The sequence below is a fragment of the Calonectris borealis genome, chromosome 12, assembly GCF_964195595.1.
Source record: "Calonectris borealis chromosome 12, bCalBor7.hap1.2, whole genome shotgun sequence".
NCBI classification, from domain to species: domain Eukaryota; kingdom Metazoa; phylum Chordata; class Aves; order Procellariiformes; family Procellariidae; genus Calonectris; species Calonectris borealis.
In genome coordinates, this window is record NC_134323.1 from 10,548,021 (window position 1) to 10,570,361 (window position 22,341).

A 22,341-nucleotide genomic window follows, 5' to 3' on the forward strand; every position below is an offset into this window, starting at 1 on the left:
TTCTCCGATATTATTTCCTGGTTCTGAAACACTGGCAAATGAGGAGAACAAATCCCCAAATTCTGACCTGAATATAAAACGGGGACAGAATTTTCTGCTTTTTATTTAACTTACTCTGATTAATCCATTTAAAAGCAATTGTCTGTTCTGTTCTCATTTATGCCTCTGTGAAGTCAGCAGAGTAGTTCTGGACTTACACCACCCTTTTAGGAGCAGAATCTCCTCCTGCTGAAATTGGGGGGGGGGGGCGGGAATTAAAGTGAAAGCAATCATCATAAAGCCATTTTCTATTTTTCTAAATGGGCAACAAAGATAGCTGGGAAGTGGTCCTTTCCTGCTGGATTTTACAGGGAGGATTCACATTTCTCACAGATATTTTTGCAAAGCAATGACGAAAATTTGCAAGACCTTTAGAACTAAAGAACAAGCTATTTGCTATCTCAGCAGTAAGTTCCCAATTTTTAAACTGCATTTAGGTTTCTCCGAGCATAATATTTGATTATTGGCAATATGTTTCCAGTTAAATATTTCATATAGTGCATAAAGGCCTCTTCTACTCTCGAGCATTCGGTAAGTATTAATGAAAGCAGTGAATTTGTAGATTTATCTGGTGCCTGAATACCTTTTGCTGCAAATTGTTTCAGAGCTGGATTGCAGCTTCACACAATCATTTAATGTTGCCTCTATATTCATGAAATTGGAATTATGTATCTAAACGTAGGCAGATTGTCAGCAAATCTTCTTCGGAGAGATGGTGCCAGACCTCACATATGACCCAAATCCAAACATTCTCCAAGTTCACAAAAAAACATGCGGACTTCCTTCTCTACTCTAAATGCAAGGCTTCATTGGCTTCGGTGAAGCTCTGCACAGACCCCAGGGGACTTCCAGCAGACCTGGTTACGCGGTGGGTTAGATGTGTGAGAAGGTTGGGCCGTGCTTGCCTTGGTGCGGTTCTTTCATGAGCAGCAGTGCCGTGCGTGGGGCTCCTGCGGGAGTGGGAAAGGGATGCGCTGGCCGAAAGGTCAGCTGAAAGGGCTTTAGCGCTTGCATTTGCAGAATAAAATAAAATATGCAGCTATAATCTGTCACTTGCCTTGCCCAAGACTTAAAGACATCCGAGGCAAGTACTTAACCTACAGTTTGGAGATTGCATTTACCTGCCTGCTCTTTGGTCTGCTTCTGCCTGAGGCTGAAGGCCCTTTGGAAAGACAGCAGCCTGTAATGGATTGCAGGTGTTACCCTCACTTGCGCTATTCTAGGAACACCTCAAACCCACGCAGAGTGAGAGGCACGTGGAGAGGTGTGCGGATCAGGTATAAGGTGGACTTGGCAATGTTGAGGTGCAAGGCGGAATCGCTGGGTCTATTGCTGGTCACCTGCACAGTGCCCGGGGCGGTGCGACAGCGTCACAGAGCTGCTGCTTATAGACAATCGTAACAGGAACTTGGCGGAACAATTTTGGTTTTAAAGTTGCTTATCATCATAAAATTCACTTAACTACGCCCATCCCCACCACTTATCTTGCCTTGCTACTCTAGAAGGGGCCTCATTTCTTCAGATCTTTTTGTCCTCTCCAGATGATTAGCTCTAACCTACTTGTCCTTTCTGAGTGTGGACAAAATATACACTTCATGTTGGTGGGGCTTGGACATAGCACACGGCAGGTAATTGCTTGGGCTTTGGTTACTGGAGGTTTTATACGTGCGCTCTGTATTTCTGCTTGCTTTCTATCAGTCCAGCTACTAAACTAAAACAACACACTCACATAGTTCATTAATCTTCTATGCATCTATGCCATTAATATTTTAGTAATCTGATCATTGTATCCTTAAATTAATAGAAGTCAGCATTCCTGAAAAGATTATACACTTTTGCATCAGCCATGTGAATAATGGTAACACAGATACTAACTCTTCCTCGTGCCGGGTACACAGGTAATGTACGTATGGCTAGGATCTCACTTCAATCCTTAAGAGGTCTCTTAATTCCCTCGGTGCCATTGCTAAGGCTGAGCAATCGTGTTTTTCAGCAGACGTTGTAATCCGTGCAGCGTTACGAGACGTAGCAGCTGAATGGTGATATCAGAAATGGGGAAGGTAAACAATGCTGAGCAAACTGCGGGAACTTCTCAGTGAGCTAAGAAAAGAAAATGCTTAAAGAAAACACCCAGCTCTTCATGTGCCGGTGATTCGTGTGTGTTTGTGGGAAGACAACCCTAAGCAAAAAAAAAAACCAAAACAAAACCCAAACAACTCCTTTGATTTGTTCTTAGTATTCAGCAGCCTATAGCTGTGTCTAGGAAGGCCATCTGGATACCTTCATTAAAGCAAGGGTTTATTTTGTGTAGTAAGGTCAGCTTTCATGGAAATGGAGCTCACTGAACAAAGACAACAGAGGTTCAACAACGTTCGTTTGTGCTTCCAGTTTAATAATATGAGACATAGCAACCAGGCAGGTTTCCGTCATGCATTCCTGCGCCGTGCAGCGTGTAGAAGAGAGCCTGGTCCCAAAACCAGGAAAACCGCCAGGTTTAGGATCTTACTGGTGTGGCTCTACTATTTCTAATTTCAGTGCTATTTGTCTGGATTTGTCTCTGGCATATCAACACAGCGGAGCACAAGGCACAGACACCCTTCCACGGTGAGGAACAGATCTGGACGTCAGGTCACCTCTTTTGTATTTCTCTCTGCCATCTATGACTTGGGTATGTTGTTCATTTTCCCAGCTATAAAATGGGTATAACTACACCTCCCAGACTCTGCGAAAGTTATTCTAAGACAGGTGAAGAAGTCTAGAAAAGCACTATTTTTTTGTTATTAATTGACACATTTGGGCAATGTTTTGAATTGCTCTGGGATTATCCAGGGCAAAATGTAGTTTGTGGCTGCAGATCCACAAGGGATAGTCGTGAGAGATTAGTTTCTGTGCTCTGGATCCTGAGACCAGGTGCGCATTTGTTGCAGATTTTCTCTCACTGTTTCCATATCCTAGCTGATCAGTACAAAATGACTAAAACCTGAGAGATGGATTTATTTTTTAACTAATGCAAATAATCGTGTTGGTTATAATTGTTATTAGGGCTCCTTTGGGAATCTGTTGTTACAAGCACTCAACCCTTTTGTCTCTCCTTTGGGTCTCCAGCCTATGTTGCGATTTATAAAGATACCAGACCTTAGGCTAAATCAATGTCCTTAGGGTTATGAGATGTTGCTAAATATCAAAACAAAATCCCAGTGTTCCAGTTCTTTAACTTCACTATGTTTAATTAGCCATTCCAATTAACCTTCCCTTTGTGTTCCCTCATGTTTAAAGGGTTATATTAAAAGTACTGTAGAATTAAAGCCATTTAAAATATGCTGAGTATATTTCAAGGCATTCAGAAAGCCTCTTACATGAAGCTGTCCTCATTTCAGTTTCGCTAATGACTGGTCACTGGGGGCATATTTCAAACCTCTGCACCTAGGTTGCAAAAATTGTAACAATATACCTACATGTGCATCCAGGTCACAGCGTGTTCAAATGGGAAATCACTTTTGCAGATCTTTTACCGCTTTGCTCTATATGCTTGCGGACGCAAAGGACATATAAGTGAAGGCATACGCATTCTTGCTCTGAGACTTCAGACATCGCCAAGCATTTAGACACTGTTTTTTTGCTCAGAGGCCTGACAGAAAGACAAACGCCGAATCAGTATTGCTGAATTCTGGTTTCTGAGGTACTCCAGATAATTCCCAGACAGAAAACGCTGCAGCGTGAGAAACATGGGAAAACTGTGGGGGAACACTAAGCTTCTCATCCTTGCTAGTTCTTAGGATACGATTCCTGTGTTCTTATGGACGGATGAATAGTACCGAGTAAAAACCTGTCCAAACAGTAAGTTGCAAGAACAATAAATTACCAGCGCTTTCCCTGGCCTATGCCCCCAGGCAGGCCTCGTGCCAGGGACAGGCAATGCCGGCGTCTGTTCGGGATGAGGTGAGAGGAGGGTCTCCAAAACTGTTTCTGTAGTCTTTATGAACCTATGCATTTGTAAGTGTATGCTGATAGCACTCTGTGAGGTAGGAGAATACTATTATGCCCATTTTATTATGCCCAAGGGTGACTATGTTTTTTAGATTTATGTTATATTAGGCAGCTTTTCACTTATTATTCTCTGTGCCTAACTCTCTGGATGCATTTTATAAGCCATCAGGATTTAACTCATGGCTATGGATTTTGTTATGGGAGAGCAGGTACCTAAAAAATCCCTGACTTGCCCGGTGTCATTCTGGATGTCTGTGGCAGAACTAGGAATGGAAACCAGTCTATATATTTAATACCTGACTCTTTCCTAGGTTGCTTTCTCCAGCAGCTGTACTGAAAGATCGTTTTAATTCACAGTTTTGTTTGTTGGAGGATATGAATTTCTCAGGGGTGAAGTATGATGACAAAACAGCATTTATTCTTCTGTTTTCTATATTTGGAAGGAGCTGAGATAATTCTAAAACCAGGCTACGGTGTTATTTTAGTTAAATTTGTTCCATCAGGGAGTCTGTCTTTAGACCTTCCTTTGGTCTTTATAAAGGATAGGGAGGAAAAACAAGAGAGATGTTTATTTTGTTGAAGCTGTGATATTAGAGGCTTTCACTTAAGAAATCTGTTGGAGTCTGTCTTTGTTTTCTAAGACAAGGTCAGTTAAAAATATATCATGTTTTGTGTTAAATAGTTTGATGGCATAAATTCAATAAAGACATTGTCTGGTGTCCTCACTGTATGAGTCATATGAGTTACAAAGGACACTTAGAAAAGCAAAGATCCATTTCCCTTTCCTTCTCCCTCTCCTCTGCTTTTCGTTGGCAACAGTAAAGTTCAACTGCAAGGCATGTGATTGTAATATAATCAAATAACCTGCTGGTGTCTCATAAAGAAGTACTGGTTGTTTAAACGACTATTCATAACAGACTTTTAGATGTTTCATAGTTGGTGATGGTTTAAGAACCAGGTAACATCAAATCAGTTAGATTATGAGCTTAAGCTCCTTTGAAAATGTACAAAGAACAAAGCCAACAGCATTACTGATGACTGACTAGTTGGGGGAGATGAAAACAACGAATATACTTGGGATTTTTATCAAGCCTACCGAGGAATCTCAATGGGAGCAGCTATATAGGCATGTGATAAGCATCCCAGGAACTAGAGATACTGAAAGCTGAAGAATATGGGACATTTAGTACATCTAGCTCCATTTTTACACCAGCCAGTCTCTAGTAAAACAGATTATACAGAAAAGAGGGACGGCTAAATATAAATCATTCTCTAACAGTTCTTCAGGGTGCATTGTTGGGAAATACTCGCTAACAGTATGATCAGTTTGTTTTGTACATTGACTTTGAAGCCAGTGCAGGGAAAGAAAGAGCTGTGACTCTGCCCATGTGCTGAAACTCTACCAGTCCTCCTGAAGGGAAGACCCAACCTCGAGCCTTTTGCACAACCCTTCCTTAAGGGAATTTCCACAGCAAATGCCGCTGCTTAAGCTTGCGGCAGAAGTAACTCTTTCGGGGCGAGACGTTCCTACAGCAGCACAGCTCTGCAGGGAAGCTCATGTTAGGGAACAAAAGCACTCTATGAGAACTTCGATATAGAGAAGTATTTTTGAGATTAATTTCTCAGCTACTGTATTGCTGATCTCCAGTTGAGCTAACCTTAAGGATGATGGGGACAGTGTTTATGAACCTGGAACTTAAAAGAGCAAATTTGGGGGGGAGGGAGGGGGGAAGTATACCTAACATTGATCTTTGAAGATGCATCGTTTTGTCTTATCAGCAAAGGTGCATTCAAAAATCAGACAGTTGCCACTGTGTGAGAGTGAGAAATAAAACAACAACAAAAAAAAATCCCTCCCTTTGCTTCAGGCTTTTGGATGCACTGGATTAAGTTCATTGCTAATTAGACACAATTGTGAAGCACAATTATTTATGAACCTTCAATGGGCCGAATTCATGAAAGGAATAACGAGTATATATTTTCCTTTTGTAGAATTTTAATGAAGAAATGGCATTACTATTCATTATTTATCCACTTTCAAATTGTAATGAATAGTTCTACTGGCAAACACCAAATTTCTGTATTTACAGAAAGGCAGAACATGTGTAGATAATAACACAGTTCAGTATGTATGAAATTCTGTATTTCTATAAATATAGAAATAAAGAAATTATCACCAGGACTATTCATTAAATTTTGAAAGTAGTAAATAATAAATAGGAATAACATTTATTCATTAAAATCCTCCAAACGGAAAATATTTCTTTCTTAAATAAATCCAGTGCAATATTTCTCCAAGAAAGCTGGCTTTAATGATGATTTTGATTTTTTTTTCCTTTTGACATTGTTTCATATGCAGCCTTTATCCTAAATGCATTTTAAACAACATTAACCCATGTGTTTTCATTAATAGTTGAAATAATACATGATGCTGTGAAACAAAGGTGATTTAGAGAGCCTGTCTCCCCTAGCTGAATAAACTCTCTTCAGCACCATCTGACCGTGGATATCTGCCTCCTAAAGAAAAGAAGTTTATGCCCACCACCCCCGACGGTATCACAGGGGCGTTCACACATATCTGACCCAGGTGTGTGAAGATGAGGGTGCAAAAGGGGCATTTTGAGTGCTTAGTCCCCCAAGCAGCTCAATTCAAATTGCAGAGCCTGCAGTATCCATCTCCTACATGGATTTTAGAGTCAGACGACTCAATGAGTGGAAACCAAACCTCCTCACCACCAGCAACGGCAGGATCTGGCATGTGAAACTCTGAAGCGCTCAGTAGCCCAAGCAAGACTGCATGGCTTGCCTCTGATGGTTTTTAACCTAATAAGCCCCAATATACGAAAGAAAATCCAGAGAAAGATTTTCCCATAATTTAGTTTAGTATGACTGGAAAGGGAGCCCGACGTATCTCCTCTGTGCAGTGTCACGCCTGTCCTCCAGCCATTGCTCTCCCGGTTTCTCCTGTGGAGGCTTTGCTGTCCTCTGTCCACAGGGCCACAAGGTCAGTGCTGAAGGTTGAATTCATGTAACCTAAGCAACGTCGTCCCTTAAAAATACACCTAAGATTTAATTATGTATTGTATTAATTAATCTTCAGAAAGCTAAAACTTCAATACTATTTTAATTCCTTATACAGTAATTAAACTCTCTGAACCTAGTAATAACATAGAGATTGACTTTTTAAACTCCGGTGGAGTGCAGGATATCAGAAAAAGCCCTGCAGATGAATTAATTGTGAACTGTCAGGTAAAGAGAAATGCCAACTTTGATAGACAATACTTAATATTTTGGCCCAGTGTAGACCAACCTTAGAGCCTGACCAGGTGGTTCAAGTTCCTTGCAGTTTGGGGCATCTCTGACACTGTTGAACAACAATAGATCTGTCATTAAAAGTTTATCCCTTACCTAGTGAGGGAATACTTCTTCTCTTTATAGCTAAGAATCTGAGGTCCTGATAAAAAAAAAAAGGTTAAGATTAATGCAAAGAAATTTAATTTTTTAGTCATGACTTCTATTACTAATAGCCTGCAGTTTGATTTAGACCATGAAGTGGAGAAAACACAGTTTCCAGTTAAAAGGAAAAAACCACCTGGCTTTGGAAGCTGAAAACTACTGTCTTACCAGAAGTTTCTGGGCACATACATCAAAAGTTTGCAGGGTGGTCGGTGGAAGGATGGGTGGATGCACGGAGTCATGGATAGTAAACAGACCCCAAGCCATAGGAGGATTCATTGCTATTCTCAGCAACCCATAAGATCAGTCACATCTTTTACATTTTCCTTTGAAACTTCAGTTTTACAAAGCACAAGACACATTGCCGTCGGCCCCCGATGGGCTCTTCAGCATCCTGTTGCAACGCGAGATGTGAACGGTGCTGGCTACCTGCAAAGGAATGAACAAGGTAATTTCCGAACAATATTCTTCTGAAGGATCATTAAATCATGGTGAGTACCTTCATGTGACAGTTCACCTCTCATTCACGTAGCAACGTAGTTTACTGGTATAGGTTGTCACCATTTAGATGCAGTAATTCAATGTTCAGTTTGGCACCTAAGATTTTTGAAGAAAAGAATTCTTAACAAAATGAAAGAATGCTAAAGATTTACTCATGTTTTGCCTATATGCCATGAAATCTCAACCATTTCGATATTGCTTACATGCCATTAATACCTCTGCTTTCTGGTTAGCCAATGTTGCCTTGGGTGATCCAGCTTGTCAAAAAGTTACAGTAGCTGTCGTGCTCTTTTGTGATGGTTATGTGAATGGGAGATTATGAGTCTTTCAAAACAACAGGTGAACTTCCAAGTCTTACAGAAAAGACCTCGTAAAGAAAGAGAAGAGGATTTAGCTGACCTGCAAGGGAACAGTTACCTGTACAGTGATATTGCTGCAAGGAATTGAGACCTGTTTACATGGTGAGATGTTCCTTTGATTTAATGACACTATGACTAACATTTAGAGTTCAATATGCACATACTTCTACACGAGTGTAGCCCATCCCAGTCTCTTCCAAGAATGACAGCAGAAAAAACAGTCCAGAAAAAATATAGAACTGGTCATAGGACGTTTCTTTTTTAATGCTGTATCTCTAGAACTTTGTTTATTTTGAAGGAAGAAATTTAGTAAGCAAATATACTACTTCCACACAATTTTCACTAGGATTAAACTTAGTGCTCGACTCCTTTGAGACACTAAGAGGCATGACCATTATTGTAAAGAAAACCCTCTCCCTTTTCAGGGAGTTATGTCCTGTTATATGATGGGTGTGGTGTGGGTTGAACCCCTCTTCTGGAAAGCTGCAGGAGGAGCTGATGTTTGTCTGGAAACACGGCGGAGTTTCCCATGGTCCGGGGTTCCCCTCTCCCGGGGGAACGCCGCGGCGCCCTCCCCAGCCAGCTGCAGAGCAAGTGCCAGCGCTGCAAAAACCAGCAGGGCTCCTCTGTGACTGCACCCAAATACTTTCTATTTTGTGTCCTGCTTCTGTGGAACACGGAGAGGAAAAGCCCACGGCTGGTGGGCTGGGCAGGCGGCTGCATGGCATGCCGTGCTGCAGCGACCGCAGCGCTCAGGCTTTTCAGCAGCTCTTGTTCTTGAGCAGTTTAAGCCAGGACTTCTCGCTGGATGGAAACTGCATCTGCCAAAAGGCCCCTTTGCATTTTACACACAGCATTTCAAGGGTTTCCACGTGGTTCTCAGGAGTTGAATGAGGGCTTATAACCCCACAATAATCTTGGCTTCCCTCCCTGAGGGCTCGGTTATAGGTGATGGCATGTGGTCCTTGCTACAGTCAGATTAGCTTAAAAACATCTGTTTGGCTTTGGTGTTTTGAATCTTTCTGCAGCAAGCTGCTTCTCCTTGCTTTTCAAGCTTGCTTTCCTGTATGTAACATTTACATCATGATCTAAAAACAATTTTACACATAATAAAATTTAACTATTTGGTATTTTTCATTTCAAAACTAAATAACAGACATTTAAGAGAATATTCTTTTTTTTAATGACACACATGATTATATTTTTAAATACCAAATGACACCCATAGTAAATTTTTTGGTCTTTCTCTAGCAAATACTCTATCATCAGTAACGTTTGCCCATATTTATGATTTTTTTTCTTAAGATGTTTTACTACATTTGGTAGAACTAACATCTGCTTCTCCAGGGACTCTCCTATTTATGACAATTGGAGATGTTTTTGAAAACTGTTTGAATTAAACTTAGCCTGCTCAGAAGTGTTTCCACAGGAGCTGACTGCACACATGCAGTTTTCATTGATGACATTTGACAGACCTGTTAATCCCTCTTGACTCTGATGTATGACGTCACATTACAGGAGCTGGAGCAATCCTGTGATATATGCACATGCAAAATAATGTTTACCGATTAGTTTGTTCTGTTCAAAAACAAAAGCCCCGAAACAAGCTGTTTCATCGACAAAGAAGGAAGGAGGCAACGTTCCCTATGAATAGTGCTCCTCACCCCTTCAGGTGATGCTCTTCCTCCTAGATGTTGGGAAATCCCCACTGCTGTGTCCGGCGTCCAGCAGCCACTTGGCCACAGCGGAGGAGGATGCGCGGGCACCTGACTGGTCCCCACGTGCACCAGCGAGCGCTGCCAGCCCCTTCACACGGCGGCGACAGCCCGCATCTCTCCCCACCATCTTCTTCCACGCTGTAGCACGGACTTGTCTTTCAGGCTCCACCAATTTTTGCTTAAATTTCTATTTTCCCCCTTTTTGGAGGCTATGCAGGTGGACAGCCAAGTCAGCCTGCTCTCTGGAGGAAGTCAACTTTAAAGGCTGGCTGGACCCTCGGGAGCCACATGAGCTCTGGAGAGCACGGCTCCAGGGGAGAGGATGCCCACGAAGCTACGCCCATGCCCCATGGTGAGCGAGGAGTTCTGTGAGGCAGGCGAGGAAGCAGTGGGCACGGCTGCCTTTCGGAAGAGAAATGCTCCGGTATTGCTGTGGCACCTTCTCCCGGCACAGGGCGGCGGTGAGCGGAGGGCAGGTCCCTCTGCGCTGCGCTTATCAACCAGCAGCCACTTTTCTTCCACCATTTGGCCATAGAAGTTTTGCCAAGACTTTTGTTTCAGCCTTCCACAGAATGAAGTCCAAAAGAGGTAATTGTGAAAAAAAAAACATTTTTGCCAACTGAGTCTCAATTATCACATCAGCAGTCATATTCTTGTGTGTAAACTGTCTTTTTTTTTAAAAAAAAAACACTCCAAAGTGCAAGAATTCTTTTGGGACTGTTACTGATGAAATCTTTTATTTTCTCTAAAGAGTGATGGTCCTTAGGGAATTGCCACGAGTTGTAAGAAAAGCAAGGTGTTGCAATGTAATGTACCATTATGATTTAAATGTGATACTGTCTGATTATCATTTCTCTTAAGTGCTGAATCTGCAGTATCTTTTCCTGCACACTCTTAAGACACCTAACGCAAGGGGGAAAAAAAAAAAGTCTCCAAAAGATGTGGAGAGAAAAGACCTGAACACCTGGCTTAGTTGTCCCTTCTGTAAGGAAACTGTACACATCAAAATGTAAAAGCTCCCAGTTAGGAATGCTGCTTGCGGTTACCCTGAGGTGTGGCCTAACCAGCTGAATCAAGAGCCAATGAGCACCAGCTGATTCAAGACCAAAACAGGTGAAGGGAATTGTGAGCAGACCTGTGATCGTTGCCGGAAGGAAGATTTAAGAGAGGGCTGAGGCAATAGAGAGAGAGGCTGTGGGACTGCCCTGTTATGATAGAGGACGTTAGTTATGGGACAGTCGGCACCTCAGTCACAGAAGCTTCAACTTGAAATGTTTCAACGTATTTTGAAGGTAACGAGGTTTTGAAGGAAAGCGAACTCTGTAATGGGGAACAGGAAAGGTCTTTGTATTAGAAGTGTTAAGCTCTGTATTAGAAGTGTTAAGAAAATAGGTTTAGTAAGTTAAGATTTGTATTAGAAGTGTTAAGTTAAGCTTTGTATTAGAAGTGCTAAGATTTGTATTAGAATTGATCTTTGTGTTGTAGTGTAAATAATTTCTGTAGACTGTAACGTTATATGATAAAAGAAGATAGTTAACATTAATATTTGTTTGACTAAAAGGAGAATGACCATGCCCATATTGGGATTCGTCATTACTCTGGGTTCGCACTCCCACTCCGACCCCGGGTCACTCCGACAAAAAGATAGGTGTGATGCTTCTGCATTAAAGTGATATCTGTGGACTTCATAAATTTGATTGCAAACATAATTCTAAACATGACACTCTTTATGTTGGAAATATAAAAATAAATATTTTCAGTTATTTTCAAGTCTCTGAATCAAAGCCCTAAATGGAGTCTTTGCCTGTAGCCTTTCTGGTCTTTTTGCTCATATCTGAATCTTTGCTTTTTGGTCAGAATCAATTATCTGTGCCAACATTTTTAAAAAAAAAAAAAAGAAAGGAAAAAAATTTTTTTCTTCTTTTGATGAAGTAAAACCATTTAACATTGGGTGACATGAATCAACGTGGACAATAAGAGACTTCTTCAACTAAAGAAAGATGTATTGATTCCTGAATATGCAATGTCTTTGACTTTGTCTGGAAGGGCGTTTCCTTGGTCAAGAAGACCAGGTCCTTTCACTGATTACATATTATCTCTTCTGATCTTCCATACGTCTAATTATCCTTACAATTAAAATAGATTGCATGATCTTTCATCTAAATCTTTCTCTTTAAGAAAAAGAGAATTTAAACCTTAATTTATGAACTCTGATCTTATTAACCTTTCATTCGATTTGCTTCTGTGCCTTGATCTTGTAAACAGGCTATTATACTTTCTGCAATTTTATTCGGTATGTGCTATTTCAAGACACTCCGAAAACTAAAGCTCACCTGCACAAACTAAACTAAACATTTTCTCTCTTCCACATCCTTGTTTAGTGTTCCGAGTCCCATCATTTGCTTCAAACCTTAGGAAAAAAATCCTTAAACAATCTGCATTAATAAATAGAAACTTTGTTGTCTTTTGCCAGTGGTTTCTCAAGCGATCCCTTTCTGTCCAGAGCACACAGCTATTCTCTCTTTTGCCTCCTCCCGAAGGAATTTGTGCTCTCCACTCCTGCTGCTGTTTCTTCAGATGCGCTTTGTTTTCTTTGTTTCTGCTATTTCCATCAGCCCAGATTGTCTTTATTTCCTTTTTTCCCCCCACTGTCTTTATTCCTTTCCTCCTCCTATAGACATCAGGCCCTTAGCTTTTAAAAATCAGTCATGTTGCTCCTTTTCCTCCTTAGTTTTTACCATCTTATTTGTTCATCTTGGTTTATGAATGCTCTGTCCTCCATTCTTCATTCCTTTTATTGCAGCCTCGCTTCTTCTTCCTTCCCTTTCATTTTCTAGGATTCTACCTTGTTCTCTATCTCAGATCTTATTATTGCCCTGGATTCCCCTCCCTCTGAAATGCCACATCTGCCTTTGGCTGCTGACGGGCACTTCTACTTTCATTCTCCTGCCTCAAGATGAGGGAAGATATTTCCCAAGGATGCATAGCTACTTCTCTCAGGAGCAAGAGCTGCTTGCAATTTAGATTTTTTCCCTTCTCATCGAACACATCCTACCCATGAATTTTCAGAAGAGGCCAGTTCCTTCCTCTGTCAGTTAGAGTCCCGCAGCCTGTGCAGGGTTTGGTGTTGTGAGGCAGCACGTGATTTCCCAAGGCTGTCCCAAGGCTTGCGGAGCTGTGTGCTCTCTTAAGCTCGGAGGACTGTTGGTTCTGTCCTATCTGATGCTCAGGGGGTACCCTACATTAACTGCTATTTACCACCTGTTTTTTTAACTTGTTTTCATTCCTTAGGAGTCTGGAGACTAGTTGCATTTGCTGGGAGAAGGTAAGTAGCATTATTGGTGTCACCTCGGAGTTGCTGAAGGCTGTAGGATTTTGTTGAGGTCAAAGAGTAGCAGCCCACAAGTACTGTCCACGATGGGACAGGGAGCTGGGTATCTCCAAAAGAAGTTCAGGACTATGAAGAGATAGAAAATGTTCTATATTATAAGGCAGGATTTTTGTAATTTCTCTGCTTACAAAGCTGGTTTTGTAAACTTAGTTATCTTATGCAAAGGAAAAGTGGAGAAGGGATGGTTGTTTGGTTTGTTAGTTTTTTAATATTTATTTTTAAATAAATTCCAGAAGGTAGGTGCAAACAAAATCAAAGGTTTGACTTCAGGCCTAATAAGAAGGCAAAGAAAAAAAGGATTTTTTGCAAGAAGAAGAAAAAACCAATGGTCCAAACCACAGGTGCTTCCAATAATATGAGAGCTCTAGGGGAAGGCACCATCAAAGGCACGGCCAGGAGAATTTTGTCTACTTTGACTTACTTTGGGAACTGGATTCGCCATTAGTAGTTCAGACTTTACTCTGCTCTTAGTCTCACCCAACTATGAGAATAAAAAGGCCATGCTCCAACACGTGCAGAGGGCTGGAAGGATGGAGAGAAGTGCTGTGATTTCTCTCTGTGCAATACTGTGAGGCTGGAGTTCTGCTGTGTTAAAAAGATTGGACTGAAAATACAAAATCAAATATATATGCAGGAGACATAGCCATGCTGGATTGGGGAATTTTTCAACTGTTGATTCATTTAAAATATGTCACGAAAAAGTCATTAATACAATGAAGAAACATGGTTTTTCCCTCTGCTCACTATTTTCTTTCTTTCTTTGTTTTCTTTCTTACTTTAATTCTGTTATTTTCTTTTCATAGTTGCTAGCTGCAAATTCTTTCTCACCAGCCTGGTGAGAAAGGTTGGGACAAACCAAATCAACCTGCCCAAACAGGCCTGGTTTGGGGATCAACAATTCTCTTTCCTGAATAATCATTGTATTAGTATGCTGTAAATCTTAGTACTTTGGCTTTTCTTTTATTTCCACTGGCTGCGTATGGCCTTTTCACACAGTTTTGGTTGCACCAGTGAAAAGCCAGGATAACCACGTCATTAAAGAGCGACTTGACACACACACACACAGAGACACACGTAGACGTACGTGTATATGTATCTTTTATGGGAAGCAAAGCAGGACGCCATCCATATTTCTTGTACAGAGGGAACAGAAGTTAATTTGTAGGTTGGTGAGAGAGAGCTTGTGACACTGCACTCCATTTCACATCAAGAGACATTAACTTGAAATTACTGTTTCCAAGGGAAACACTTATGACTCAAAGCATTAATTTGCATTAGCCCACGATAAGGCTAGCCTGTAAATTGAGTTATTGAAAATAACTCGCAACCATAGCACCAAGGAAGGAATTAACTGGGAATGTTTTCCTATAAACATAAGCTGATATTTTTTTCCAGGTAGTTAAAATACTAAAAGTGTGCAAAATGTAATCAATTTAGTTTTCTAGTAAAGTCATTATTTAACAAATTGTCACTATGGAAGTAATCAGTTTGGATAAATTTGCGTTGGCTGGGTTTTATCTCCTCACTTTTTAGTTTCATGTGAACAGCCTATTAAAACCCATGGCTTGGGACAAGCTCTACATTTTTCTCTTACAGCTGTGAGGACAATGGTCATTCTTTACAAATTTAGTTCAAGGTAATGTGATGTTCTACCCAATCTGGCAGAAAGATTTATAACTTAGCAACTGGGAGCTAAATTTCTGTGTTGTAAGCAAGTCTGGTCTCAGGCAAATTTCACCTCTTTTGAACATCATAACGATTATTTAGAAAAAATCTCCATGAAATACACTCTTTACCCTTCGTGTTCTCCTATGATAACTACTCAAAGCTAGTTAACAATCAGCAGTATTAATAACTGAAATCTACACCAGAGAAATTATTCTAAATTGTTACTAATTACCAGTTGCACATGTACCACCACTGTTTTAAATACCAGGTGAGCCGACAATCCCCTGAGTAAGCATAGTCAAGCAGGTCCAATTTTTTCAATTCTCACTCAGGTTTCCGCCCTCACTCAGCATCGTAGCTTTGTACAAGAATGGAAATTCTTGCAAAATTTCTTTTCGTTATAAAAGCTTATCTTTCTTCTCAGGAGCGACCCAGACTGGTACCCCAGGGGGAAATGCAGACACCCCTGCCCCCCATGTGGGCATGCTCCATCCCTGCATATACAGCTACAAAAAAGGCACACAGCTATCCGATTGCCTTTTGGCCCTCTCCAAACATCCTTCCAATTTATTAGATCCAAAGTTACTCTGGAAGAGGGGAGAGGAAAACAGTGAGGACTAATTTTCCAGACTAAGAATCTTTAAATCCAGATGCTGTCTCCTTGTATTCCATTACCGTCTGCACCTATGCTTGTACTGCAGCAGCAACCCTTTTGTTTGCCTTCCTGTCTTTTTTCTCCAAACTGAACAACAAACTTTCACCTCCAGCAGCACAGGCACAGTACGGTGGGGCAGTGAAGCACCTGTGAGTTTGTCCAAAAGGCACAGCCTGGAAGGAGGCTGATACGCCAGCGTATGCAGTTATTTCCTCTTCCCCGCGGTAATGTGGTGCCTGGGGAACTGCAGGTTCGCCCTTCGGGCTGGAGAGGGTGAAGCTAAGCTGCTGAGCTACCCCAGCAGCCGAAGGTTCAGTGCATCTCTGAATTACAGGCACGGCTTTTCCAGATTAGACACAGGATGTCTGGTTTTCTACTTGCACGCCCATATGGTAAATAATATGATATATATAAAAGGCAGGTGACAATGTTACGTGTGTAGGTGAAGAGCATTAATAAAGAAGCAGGCTTGACTCTCGGCGTTTCCCGGACCTACTGTGTGTTTTTCACGGAGCGGAGCATTGCACTGCAGTGCCTTACCCCTGCCCCTCTTACATCCCGTATTCTATCTGCTTGCCATGCCCGACAGGGCACCCCGCCGTGTATCTCTCAATTGCTTCTCATGAGTAAGGACATTATTTTTGATCCAAACTAATATGTAATTATCTATTTCAGAATGTTTTATTAGGAATTAGGACCCTTTTTATATTTTAACCAAACATATTCATTTCACAGCATGTTAAAAATCATTTTCTCTCTCCTAACAGTGTTTATCCTTTCTCCGTAATATTTCACAGCTGAAGTCCTTTTCTAAGAGAGCTTGAAAAATATTGTCTGCTTTTATTTTTTTTGAATTGAGCATATATGGACAAAATCTGTCCTCTCCTTTCTTGTCCTTAGCATTCTAAAATGTACCTGTGTTCAAATATTAAGAAATAAAACAAATATAAATTATGCATTTTCCAAGTTAATTTAAAATGCATTATGCACTGCTTTGTTCTCTGGAATTAGTATTATTAAGGGGACAGATCTGTATGGATTAATTTTGAGTCAGTTTATTCACTTCTTTGTAATTCAGTGGCAAGGATTTCTGTCCCCAGGCATCAAATTAAAATTTTTACTGTAAGTAACACATACACAATATGGACCTCTTTGTATTGTTTCTTTGTTTTTCTATCAGACAGCGTATTTACATATTGTATTATTTCACAAAACCATCTCTTTCAAAGTAAACAAAACTTTTTTCCCTCCCTTCTTGAAAATTATTTTAGTGTTCCCATTGTCGCTATACCCAACTGGCACCAATACTTCTAGTTTTGAGGGATTTTCCCTTTCCACCAATAATCACATAATATTTAGCTGTGTCTTCCCCGAGTTCTATCACAAGCTGAATAACCATCCAACCGCTCTTTCCTTCCAAATATTTTCGGTGATGTTTGAGCTGCTGCTTTATGATTATTTTTTTAAAAAACAAGCTATTCAATAATCATTTTAAAATATTGTTTTATTGTAATAATTCTTTGCACTTAGATGTTTTAAATCTTTATTTTTCCCTAAACTGAGCAAGAAAATAGAGTCTGCTTTCTTAATTAGTCTTCTTTAAACAAAATATCCTTTCATATGCACTAATAAAGACTAAGGATCATTTCTCTCTTGTTTAAATAACTGCTTGCTGTAGTATAAAATTGTAAGAGACATGATGCAGATCAAGATGCTGGCTTGAAGTGGAGAAGAGGAACAAGCAGTGCAATAATAAGCAGATTTTAATGATTTACTATAAATCAGCATTTTTGCCCTGTCAGTGAGATTGAAGAGGCAGACAGCTCCTCACATGTCTGCCTAGCAAATGTCTTCCTGATGAATCATGTGCTCTGAATCACTGATCACAACATTCAAACAGCACATCCAAATAATGAGGAAAACATATACACAGCATTCTTACAGCTAGTCTAAAACTGCAGGAATATGTGTTTTTAGTGGTGTGGTAGTTAAACCCCTACATTGATACTGTGTCTGTTCAGCAGAGGGTAATATAAGGTTAACTATTGATGCCCTAGCTTTGCTTCCACTCGTTAAACCGACAGTGGAAATATAATCTTTACGTACTCTGCAGGAAAAAAGAAGGCAAAACTGGAGAACAACGTATATTTTTAATTTTTTTCCAACAGGGAAATGCATCGATTAATTTTTGAGAGAAACATTATTGCCTTTAATTAGAAAACTACCAAGGCTAGTGTTTTATATACAGGGTAGTTCAGATGACCATCGTTAATGATTTCAGTTGATCACTAAGATAATAGTGGTTATAAAATATTATGCATTGCATGCCATAATAGATGCTGAACCTCCTCGCAATCCGGCCAATGGTTTCAGGTAACCAAATAATTGTCATCAAAGCCGCCTGCAGTGGTGGGGTGTGAGAACTCAAGTTCTCCACAGCAAAACTCACAGGTTTTTTGAGGATGACTTGGATACAGTGAAGGCTCTGTGGGGGCGAATGGGATGAGGTGCAGCCCCAAAAGCTCTGGGAGAACTAAGGAATGAACTGCAGGGTGGGTCTAGTCTCAGTCTTCGCGGGCAACACTCCCATGAGCAGGACTGAAAGGCATTAGACAAAACTTCCCTGAGTAAATACGGGAGCTGACCCACCTTGCCCCCTTGGGTTCAAGCAGGCTGGTAATTGCCCGGCAGTAATAACTGTGATAATTGTCATCCTCGTTTGCAGGAGATGCTCTGGCAAGGCTTTCACACCGCTGCAGCTGAGTGAGGGTAAGCCCATTTGCAGGTCAGCGCGGAGGACCTCATCCTGCAGCTCGCTAACTTGGCTGTTTGTGGATAAAATGAGGACTTCAGCTTCCAGCAGTCGCTGTCCTTTAACCTTTTATTAACACCATCATTTATTCAGCAAACAGTTATGAAAGAAATAATTTTGCGTTAGTAGGAACCTTGGATTTAGAGACTTAAAAAAAAAAGATTATTCCAAGTCTGGTTGTGGTGATCTTTTGAAAGATAGTGACTTGTAATTCTTAGTTTTGTAGACTGTAACTTTCGCATTTATTACTTATTTTCTGCACTGCGCTAAACGCACTGTGCGCATTTAGTTTAAAATGTGTTAGTACCATTTACGTACATAGTATTTGCAGTTCAAGTCATCCTTATGCGGACTTAGTAAAAGGTTTTTCCTGGTGATCTTGCAGATGAGCTGGCACTAGAAATCCACTGATGGTTTTCCTCCATGTCCCTGTATCCTGCTATCCATTTGATGCAGAATCACAATATGTGTTTTTGCAAGAAGCTGCTGTCCATTGTTTAAAGACGTGAAATTCAAAGTCCACATCTTTTCTGGTTTGCAGTCAAGGGAAAAAAATAATAATGGGCTTTTAAAACAATAAAATGTCAATGTATTTTAAACATGACCATGTCAGGCTCAAAAATGTTTTTCAAAAGAATATCCATTTGTTCAATTTGAATACGAACATACTTAATTTCATGGCCATTTGGTTAAAGCACTTATTTTTATTAATGTGTTATTGAGCTAGAAGCTGAGGGCACTGGTCAGTTTGCTACTGTATAACTCACTCGCTTGGAGAATGAAGTCTCGCAATACAAAGGGGAAAACTCATACGTGCTATTTAGGCATCACAATGGTATATTTGATCTGTGTTCTTATTTTATTCAAAGTAAGGAGGGGAAAAAAACAAAATGCTCAGACTGCTGATTTCTGCAGAAAAAATCTGCAAATGAACTGTTCTATTAGCACAAATGTACAAAAGTCTTTAGAACCTCTCTCTTCAAAAGCATAATTAGGTATTTATTTCAGACATACTAACATCTTTGCAGTAGCTAATAAGATGCAGCCCATTTGAATATTAATATAATAAATGATTAAATTAAACAGCAAGATTCAGACTCAGAAATAGCCTTTATAGGTCCCAGGGGGTCACTAAAACTGTATTCCATTTCTTCCTACAGTTAACATAGTACAAGGGACATGAATGCGTAAAGCAATATTTGTCTTATGAAACATGGAGTTTTATATTGTGCTATTCAGTTTTATTACTCCACAGTTTGAAGCTGAGGCCTGTGATGAAGTCACCATGCTGGGACCCAACAGCAACTCTTCCTGTTTCAGTGCTTTTTGGCATCAAAGTGACGCATCGTTGCTTTGGCAGAGGCAAACCTCGTGGCAGGCTACATATAAATAGGTTAACAATGTTGGCATGGGATAAACTAATAACACCACACACAAAAAAAGTTGTTGTAAAGTAAACGGCTGAGGAATTTTTCATCTGTACATTATTTATTTATTTATTATTAATAATATGCACCCAATAATGTGCAGAATAATATCAACAGCACAAGGATGATAGGTTGGGCTTTTTTTTTTTCCTCTCTACACCAGATAAAAGAAAAATAGGCAAAGTAGGCAATTATAATTGGCCATTATTCCAATAAAGGTGTTTCCCTTCTCAAATTAGTCCATGAAAACTGCACACTATCCAAATCCCATGAACCTGAGAGGTGTTAATAAACATCTGGTCATGGTTTTTGCTTAATTAGCAATCCTTAGTTTGGACTGAAGTCTGTTTATGTAAAACAAAACACACGTACATGCGCGCGCGCACACACACACTCTCTCTCTCTCCCCACCCCCCCAACAATAACAAAAAAAAGGGGGGTTTTGTTTTGTGAGCCACAGCCCTTCAGCAGTCCAAACCAGCTTCTTGTAAGTGCTTGGTGGGAGAATTGGATTTTTAAGTCTTATCATTTGTCAACACAGCAGAATAAAATGAAAGCTATTTGGATTTGTCTGTTTCTGTTCATTTTACCAGACTAATGTCACCTCAATCAGACCTACAAAACCCCCGTATTTTACTGGAAACAAAATTACCATTTTTAAATGCAAAAAGAAATTGCATACTTACTACAGGTTACTGAAAAATGCCATTTTATTATTCTTAGCATCCAAAATCTTACAGCACCATCTCTCTAAGGAGCAGCATTGGCAGGGAGGTAATGGATAAACATGCAACTGGGCTTGCAAGACTATACTGTCTAAATTAGATAAAAGAAAAGTAGGAAGAAAACTCCAAGATAAGTGGTACAAAGTAAATCAAAACAAATCATCTTACCAAACTTTATTCGCATCTGATACCATTTTTAGAAATTAAGGTCAGTTTTGTGGAACTAATAGGGAGTTACACCTATATATCTTGGGCACCATGACAATGCTTGAGAGGAAGATTTATACACTATGGTTGCAGATGCAGAAGAAAGATATGAGAGATCAAATGGAAGTGCATGATAACAAATGAAAAATGGTCCCCACAGCCCATAAATTAATTGAGAAAAGAAGGTTGTCATTATTTGAACATGCTTTAAAATAAGGTATGGGGTCCAGATGGCAGAGAATAGATAGGCCAACAAAGTTTGAGTAATTGATGACTTAAAAATAAAACAAGATCTTAAAGAAATGAATCACGTTGGGAGAGTTAGAGGAGGAATATTAGATGAAAAAGCACAAAAACTCCTCTAAACTTCAGAGCAAAAATCAAAGTATAGGAAAACAGACACATTTTTTGGTGAAGGATCTAAATAAATGTAAGTAATAAATATTTCAGGCAGCAATTGTATCCCCATTAAGGACACTTTTCTATTGTCGTTTCATTAACCTAGTCAGCTTTGTTTTCACGATTTTATTTCTCTTTTTTTGTGGTCTAAGTTTTTTTAGGAATGAACTGAAAGAAATTAGCAAAGACTGTGCTATAAAAATCACAATTACCATTTCTGCTCCCATCACTGTTGTTAGCTCATAAGGTCACTGCAAAGAGCCCTTTGCTAAGCAGTGACATGCTTTCCAGAGCTTATTGTCTGCATTTACAGGATCCGATTTCCAGCAACCGCTTGTTGTGCTGGTTAAACCCAAACCCTTCGTTGCCTCATTTTCAGGTTAGCAGGGTCAGGCAGGTCAGGGAGGAAGTGACAACACTGGCACGGGTTTTATTCCGTCGTTTTTTTTCCCTGGTTTTTCTTCCCCTTTCTCTATTCTTATTCTTTGGTCCCACACTGAAGGGGTGGGAGCACATCCCTTTATACAGTACTTCAGTATGATGCAACGCCAGGTAATAAATACGTAAACTATGTCCAATTTCATTATTTTTGCCTTTGAGATTTCGCCCATCTAGCCATAGAGGAGATGAAAACATCTGTATGGGGGAGGGTGAGTGTGTCTGCAAGGGTGTGTGTGTATATGTGTTCGCATATGTATCTGCACTTTGTGTGTGTGCGTGTGCGCGGGGGCGCATATGCATGTGTGCATTTTCCATATTTATCGCTTTTCAGTACATTAGAGCATTTAGTACTTTGGAAGGCACTCATCCAAACAGAGCTCCATGTAAATGCACTGTGTACAAGCCAAGAAAGAACGGCTCCAGGCTGATAGAAACCTCAGAAGTATGTTAAATCATAGTACTCAACTGTTCCTCATTAGAACACTCCTCATTTCTTTTTTTTTTCCTTCCACTTAAAAAAAAAATAATTTTTCCTCAAAGCCACTTACTTCGATGC